The sequence below is a fragment of the Hibiscus syriacus genome, unplaced genomic scaffold (genome assembly GCF_006381635.1).
Source record: "Hibiscus syriacus cultivar Baekdansim isolate YM2019G1 unplaced genomic scaffold, ASM638163v2 tig00117048_pilon, whole genome shotgun sequence".
NCBI classification, from domain to species: domain Eukaryota; kingdom Viridiplantae; phylum Streptophyta; class Magnoliopsida; order Malvales; family Malvaceae; genus Hibiscus; species Hibiscus syriacus.
This window is the reverse complement of record NW_024063538.1, coordinates 13,050,460-13,058,165: the sequence shown is the minus strand read 5'-3', so window position 1 is coordinate 13,058,165 and position 7,706 is coordinate 13,050,460. Positions and strand designations below refer to the sequence as shown.

General features: G+C 37.0%; 1 non-coding gene across 1 annotated transcript; it reads left to right on the top strand.

The window, feature by feature from the left end:
* The first annotated feature begins 867 nt into the window (after positions 1 to 867).
* LOC120197762 lies at positions 868 to 973 on the top strand. Its single transcript, XR_005523299.1, has one exon. It is a non-coding gene; the product is annotated as a small nucleolar RNA Z43 (small nucleolar RNA).
* The last annotated feature ends 6,733 nt before the right edge of the window (positions 974 to 7,706 follow it).

The following is a 7,706-nucleotide window of genomic DNA, read 5'->3' as shown; positions in this document are numbered from 1 at the left end:
AAAATTTTAATCTCAATAAGTAATTTATGTTTGTCCAATTAATATAAAATTAAATAGTTGTAAACATTATTATTGGATTTTACCATCTCTATATATAAACATTATTGATTCATATACGATGAAGGTTAAACTCTAAAAGAGAGATTAAGGAGCCATCATGTTTCGTTTATTTTACCCAATAAATTTAGAGACAAATATTATAAGATCTCTATTTTTTTCAATTAGATTTTTATTTTATTTTACAAAAATGATAATATATATGTGGATCGAGTCAGGTCGGATTGGGTGTAAGTTTTTACTTCAAAAATTAAATCGAGTTTTGATTAGGTGGATTTTTTCTACACGTAATTTGGATCGATTGATGGTTGAAAAAATATTATACTCATATCAAATTTAAGTGAAATAAAAAATTTGATCCGGTCTACCCATTTTTTTTATAACACATTCTATCCCATTATTTTGATAAAACTTTGGATTTTCTTTTGTATTTAAAAAACTTAAATGTTAAGGAATCATAATTTTAAAAATTTTAAAAATAGATTAATATTTTACTCAAATATAAGAATTACATAAATATTTTTTAAATAAAAAAAGTTACAAGCTGTACGGACCCATTTACCCTGTGGATTCATTCCAGGGTCCTGGCCCGTTATCTCGGCAAAACCTTAATTTTCGTGCAATTCCCAATATAAAGTAAGGGTTTCACGAGCTTCGTAGGCTAAGCTGTCGACTGTGATTTGGAGGCTTGACCTGCTCTTTTTCCCTTCCCCTTGGTTATACCGGGGTTCTTGTTATTGTCTGCCTTTTCAAATTAGCTCTTCGCTTTGTTTTGAATTTGAATTACAAAAGGAAAATCTATGAGAGAAGGGACGGTGACGATCTCATTTGTAAAAGGTTTCGTTCGTTGTAAATCGGCTGTTTTTAATAGCCTTAGCCGACCATCCTGCTATATCACCACCCATACTCCGAGTCCCTTCTTCTTCTTTTTTCAAATTATTTTTTATATACACATGAAATTGCTTATGCTAATTAGGTTGTATTGAAAACTGGCCGATGAGTTGACATATTTTAATGACAAGCATATGTTTGAAATATTGTGTTGAAAATGCCTAATCTTCTCTATGAGGCCGATTATCTACTTCTCTTTTTTAAAAAATAATTTTTATTTAATTCCCATGAAAAAACTTGTCAATTTTTGTCTGTAAGAAATTAGAAACAATGGTCGAGGGGTTGAGTTTCCACCATAATTTTGGCTCTTCTTCTTCGTCTCCATTTCCTGGTTGGTTTGGCCTTCAATGCTCCAACCGTATTCGCTACTAGCGCCATATTCCTGCCACCATCATGCTTTAAATTTAGAAATATTATGAATTTTGAATAATAAATTACATTTACGATAACTGTTACTTCCTCGTCTTAATTAAAAAATTGCCACCTATTCATCATAATTATTTTAAATAATTTAAATAATTAAATTTTATAAGATATATATTTAACAACTTTGATTAAGGATTTTTAAAATATTTTTTTATATAAATTTAGCAATTATAAATTTTAAAAGATAACTAATTGAAATTTTAAAAAATTGATGAACATATTTTATGGAACAAAGGAAATATGATGTACGAACATCCACAACATCCGTAAATATGATACCGCCATCGTAACAAATACCTGCAACATAAAAAAATAGGGTAAACTACACAAATGGTCATTGATGTTTGAGTAAGTTTTCGTTTTTACCATTAATGTTTTAAAAGTCACAAATCGGTCACTAACGTTATATTTTGTTACAAATTGATCACTCGACGTTAACAACTGTTAGTGTGGGTGACGAAAAGCTGACATGGCATGTTAAATGCTAATTTGGCACCATTTGACCATTATTTTGACCTATCATTCTTTAAAGTCTTCGCCTTCCACTAGAGCACATCCTCCACCACCACTGTCATCACAATCTCCACCGTCGTAAGCACCTCCAAAGTACTCTCACATTTCAACTCCACCGCACTCAACTCAAAGAACATTACCAAAGACGCATCTTCCACCGCCACCTCCACCTCCGCCTGTTCACTACGAGCCCGTACAATCTCCTCCACACCAATGGTACAACCACCTGCACTAACTATATCAGGCCATTACTATAACACTCCACCACCACCACTAAACCATTACTCAACACTCCACCACCAAGCCATTACCACAATACACCACCCTCACCACCAATAGAACAACCAAGTCCATCAACGCCACCAAGCCATTACCACATTACCATAACTGATAACTCCGTAAAAAGGTCATATTTACGGCCTTTTCACTTAAGTTATTGACTGTCTAAGAGCTCATATAGGATCATATAGATGCATTTAGGAGCATATAGTTGCATGTGGTGGAAATATATTTTGTCGCAGCATTTTATTTTGTAAACGATGATGCGTTACGGGGAAGGTATTTTGTCTGATGATGTGCAGGAATTGGGAGTAAGGATAAGCAAAAGGGAATTTTCGTGACATGATGAGACTGCTGAGCAGAATGCAAATGCCAAATCGGACGACATTTTGGAAGCGGAAAGGATGTAAGATGATATTTTTATAAGCCAGTTATCTTTGTCTTCACGTGCCCTCATCCGCCAGTCACCTGGTAAGAGACATCTGCCACCTGAGTCGTCTGATTATGTCGGGACCACGCCCAGCTGCAAGCTGATCCTGTCTGGTCATACCTAGCTACCCTAGAGGAGACCACTGTCATAGCTGCTCACCCATTCACGTGAAAGGAGCCTGATCGGGGTATCATAGGAATTTTAACACAAATTTCTAGAATTATGCTCCCCCTATAAATAGGATATGAAGCCACCAAAAGAAAGATACTTTTAGATACGCCGTCTTGAGTTAAATTTCAGAAAGAAAAAGGTTTCTCATTTTTCCATCAATCGTATTTATAGTGGCATTCCTCCATTAACAAGCTAGAGGGAGTGGTGAGCTACGCGTCCGAGAGGAGCTAGCGAGTTGGGATAGTTCGAGATGGCCGAGGGGAGCTTCGGTAGTGCACGTCAAAGGCTTTTCCTCCTTCCCTTTGTTGTTTGCTCTCTTTTATCTTATTTGGGTTGTATGGAACGGATTAATTTCTTGTTTTTTTGATTGAAACATTCAAACCCCACCATGAACTAGTCTTATTTGGTGGGAGTTCCTTATGGATATTTAAGTTTTACTTTAATGGATGGTTGTTGTTTGTTTTGTTTATGATGTTCAATGCCTTAAGGTTGTAGGAGCTATGAGAGTAGCCATTTCTTAGGAGATTGCTTAGTGTTAGAGAGAATGACTAAATAGCATGTCCTTAGTGTTCGAGAGAAACTAGGGAGGATCCATATAAGCAAGGGGTTCTAGGTAGTAACTAGGCCTAATCTAACTTTAGACATAAGGCTAGGATTTCAATCGACTAAAAGGAGTAGTGCTCAATCGAGAGGTTAGATGTTAGTGTTGTCGCGAAAAGGTATTGTCGTGACATATCCTGTTATCGAACCTATAGGATCCCTGCACTTGCTAACGCCAATAGGTTTACCATGGCATCTTCAAAATGTCGAGTCCTTTGACTAGAGATAGCATAGGGCACCATTCGTAAATTTTGTAGGGAAAATAATACATAGAAGTAAGACCATCCTGAGATGTAAACTTAAGTTTCCTAAGTGACTCTTATCATTCATTCTCGTAGTATCTTGTTGTGTGAGGGTCTAAAGTCCTAACAATCAAATCTAGTATTTACATTTTGTTTTTCCTTTACATTGTCATTTGATTGCACTGAACACAATTTAATTTGTCACGACATTTCCATCCATTTTGCCACGACATCTCTATTTGCTACCATATCACATTACACCATCATTCCATTTCAACCAACATACATTTCATTTTGCCATGACATTTGTAAAAAACATCACTAACTATACTTAAGTGAAATAGTAAATTGTTGTGATTGAACTTATAAATTTCCTCCAATCCCTATGGATACAATACTTACTCATCACTGTGTTACTTGTTCGATTGTGTATACTTACACATATTTTCACAACCATATATGGTAGTCACAATACGCAGACAAGTTTTTGGCACTGTTACCGAGGATTGGTAACTGGAAGTTAATTAGTTTTGTCATATCATTTTTATTTTAAATTTTTTATATATAGTTTTACTTGTTATTGTCCTTATCGTTTTCCAGGTTTTTCTTGGTGTATGACCAGAAGACACTCTAACGAACCACTAGAACCAATTGAACCTGATATTGAGAGGCTATTTAGGCAAAGAAGACGTGCTCAACATACAAACATGTATCAAATTGGAAATCAAGGTATTGGTAATGAGGAAGATCAGAATGTCGAGGCAATTCCAAATATTGGGAATGAAGACAGACCTCGTGCCATTCGTGATCACTTAAATCTTATCTTGGACGACTTAAATCTAGGAATTGTGGCACTCGAGATTCAGAAAGCCATGTCATGTTCAATATGTTAAATTCTATAGGCCAATTTGGGGGTATGCCAAATGAAGATGCCAGACAACATATTCATAACTTGTTGGAGGTGTGCGATTCTTTCTGTCAACAAGGAGTGTACGAAGATGTATTAAAGTTAAAGTTACTTCCATATTCTCTACGTGGCCGACCAAGGGCTTGGTTGAGCGGCATTTCAGCGGGTTCGATGGAGTCCTGGACTAATCTGTGCAAAAGTTTGTTGCTACGGTATAATCCTCCGAACATGAACACCCAACTCAGGATGAATCAATGTATGAATGTTGGGATCGGTATAAAGGATTGCTTCGCAAATGTTCAAATCATAGTTTTCAAGATTAGACTCAAGTGGTAATATTCTATAATGGAGTTAATGCGCCCACGAGGATGATGCTAGATGCCTCCGCAAATGGGACATTACTAGATAAATCACCTACAGAGGCATTCGACATTCTGGACAGGATTGCCAAAAATGATTATTAATTTCCATCTACAAGGCTTGGAATTAGGCGAAAATCACATGGAACATTTGAGTTAGACACTAAGGATTATGTGTCCGCCCAACTTGCTGCTATCACCAGTTAAAGAATTTGCAAAGACCAAGTGAGATAAAAGAAGTAAAGGAAGCCAATTCAGCATGTTTATTATGCCATGGAAATCACCATGAGAGCGAGTGCCCAATCAATCAAGAATCCATCAACTATATGGGAAACTACAATCCATTCAACAACAACCCCTATTCTAACACATATAATCATGGATGGCATCAACATCCAAACTTCTCATGGGGAAATCAAGGAACCAACAATGCTAATTAACCTGTTCAGCAACAGAATTTTAATGACTTCCAAGGTTTTCAAACGAATATGCCATGGCGTAATTCTAACAATGGAGGGTCATCTTCTTCTAACATAAGTTCATTGGAGGCCAATATACAAGGGTTTATAGCAACCAAAAAGACCATGCTTTAAGACCATACGACCTCCATAAAAAAACCAAGGAGCTTTACTTCAAAGCCACAGTTCATCTCTGAGGGTGTTAGAGGGTCAATTTGGTCAAATTGTCACGGTATTACAAGAACGTCAAACTGGTTATCCGCCGAGTGACACTGATGTCATAAAACCTCATGGCAATGAGCAATGTAGTGTACTCACTCTACGGAGTGGCACCTAAATCAATGTAGAAGACAAGTTTAGGGAAAGACCGAAGATTGATTTACCCCTTGTAACCGTGCAAGCTAAGCATGAATTGCCAGAAGAGACGCAAGTGGAAGAGGATAAAGATGAGGGTTCATCGAGTAAAGCAACTGAGGGAGCAAACAAAAATGCCAAGTCAAATGATGTTCCCACCCCTTCATTAAAAGAAGTCATACCCTCACCTCCTTTTCCACAAAGACTGGAGAAGAATAATGATGATATTCAATTCAAGAAGTTTGTTGACATTCTGAACCAACTTTACATCAATGTTCATTTTCTTGAAGCTATGGAATAAATGCCAACATATGCTAAATTCCTCAAGGAGATTGTTACCAAGAAAAGAAAAGTTGAGAAGTATGAGACAGTTGCCACGGCAAAAGCATATTGCTCTGCCTTAAGCAAGCTGCCACCAAAAAGACAAGATCCAGGCAATTTTATTATTCCATGTTCGATATGAGAAAATTATGTGGAAAGACACTATGTGACCTTGGCTCAAGCGTGAAATTAATGCCTAAGTTAATCTTCGTGAAGCTTGTATGAAATACAAGACCCACCTCTGTTATCTTCAATTAGCCGATCGCTCCCATGTTCGTCCCGAGGGGCGAGTCGATGATGTCATTGTAAAGGTGGAAAAATTCATGTTTCCAGTAGACTTTCTTATACTGGATTGCGAAGTTGATACCACAGCACCCATGATCTTTGGGAGACCCTTCATATCTACCGAACGTATTTTAATCGATTGCGAGAAGGGTGAGCTTACCATGAGAGTGGCCGACCAATGTGTCATTGTTAATGTTTTCCGTACTCTTAAGTACATGGATGAGGCTGAAGAATGCCAGAGCATTTTCGAAGAGGATTCATTAATAGCGAGAGAAACTGATAAATTTTACCATGATAATTTCATTCAGGTGGAAAATTATGAGAGGCTATTTGAAGAAGAAAATGCCGAAGAGCCCAATGATTTTTCTTTGGAGGAGCAGCAAGCTAGATTCCTCATAGCTAGCCCAGGTACACGTTTTAAACCTCTTGATTTCGACGAGTTTGTTCCTCTTAAGCCCTCATTACAACATGCACCTACCCTAGAGTTAAAGAATTTCCCACAACATCTTAAATATGCTTATCTGGGTAGTAATGTAACTTTAACTAATATTATTTCCTCTGCCTTTACTCTTAACCAAGAATGTAGTTTGCTAAGTGTTTTGTCACAGCATAAGAGAGAATTAGGATGAACTATAGTGGATCTGAAGGGAATAAGTCCCACCATTTGCATGCACAAAATCCTGCTGGAAGAATGCCATAGCAAATCCATTTAACCACAAAGAATATTAAACCCAATCATGAAGAAATTCATGATGAAAGAAATTATCAAATGGCTTAATGTTGGAGTTTTACCACATCTCTAATATTTCTTGGGTGAGTCCCATCCAATGTGTGCCAAAGAAGCGAGGCACGACCATGGTGACAAATGAAGAAAATGAGTTGTTACCAACACGCACTGCCACCGGGTGACGGATATGTATGGACTACCGCAAACTCAATAAAGCCACTAAGAAGGATCACTTCCCTTTGCCTTTCATTGATCAAATTCTGGATCGACTGGCTGGCAAGGCATATTATTGTTTCTTGGAAAGATACTCGGGGTACAATCAAATTGCCATCGCACTTGAAGACCAAGAGAAGACTACATTCACGTGTCCCTATGGCACTTATACCTTCCAAATGATGCATTTTGGACTCTGTAATGCCCTAGAAACCTTTCAGCGCTGCATACAATCCATATTTTCTGACATGATTGAGGATTTTCTAGAAATATTTATGGATGAATTCTCCGTTTCTAGAGATGGCTTTGAGAAATGCCTCGACTATAATACCCCAAAAATTTAGATAATCCCCAAAATGCAAATTTTGAAAGTTTAATGGTCAAAGTAGAAAATTGGGAAAAGTTTAAGGAATTAAGTGGTGATTTTCCCAAAAAGAATTTTATTCCATAAATGGATTTATTTAGTGGTTAAA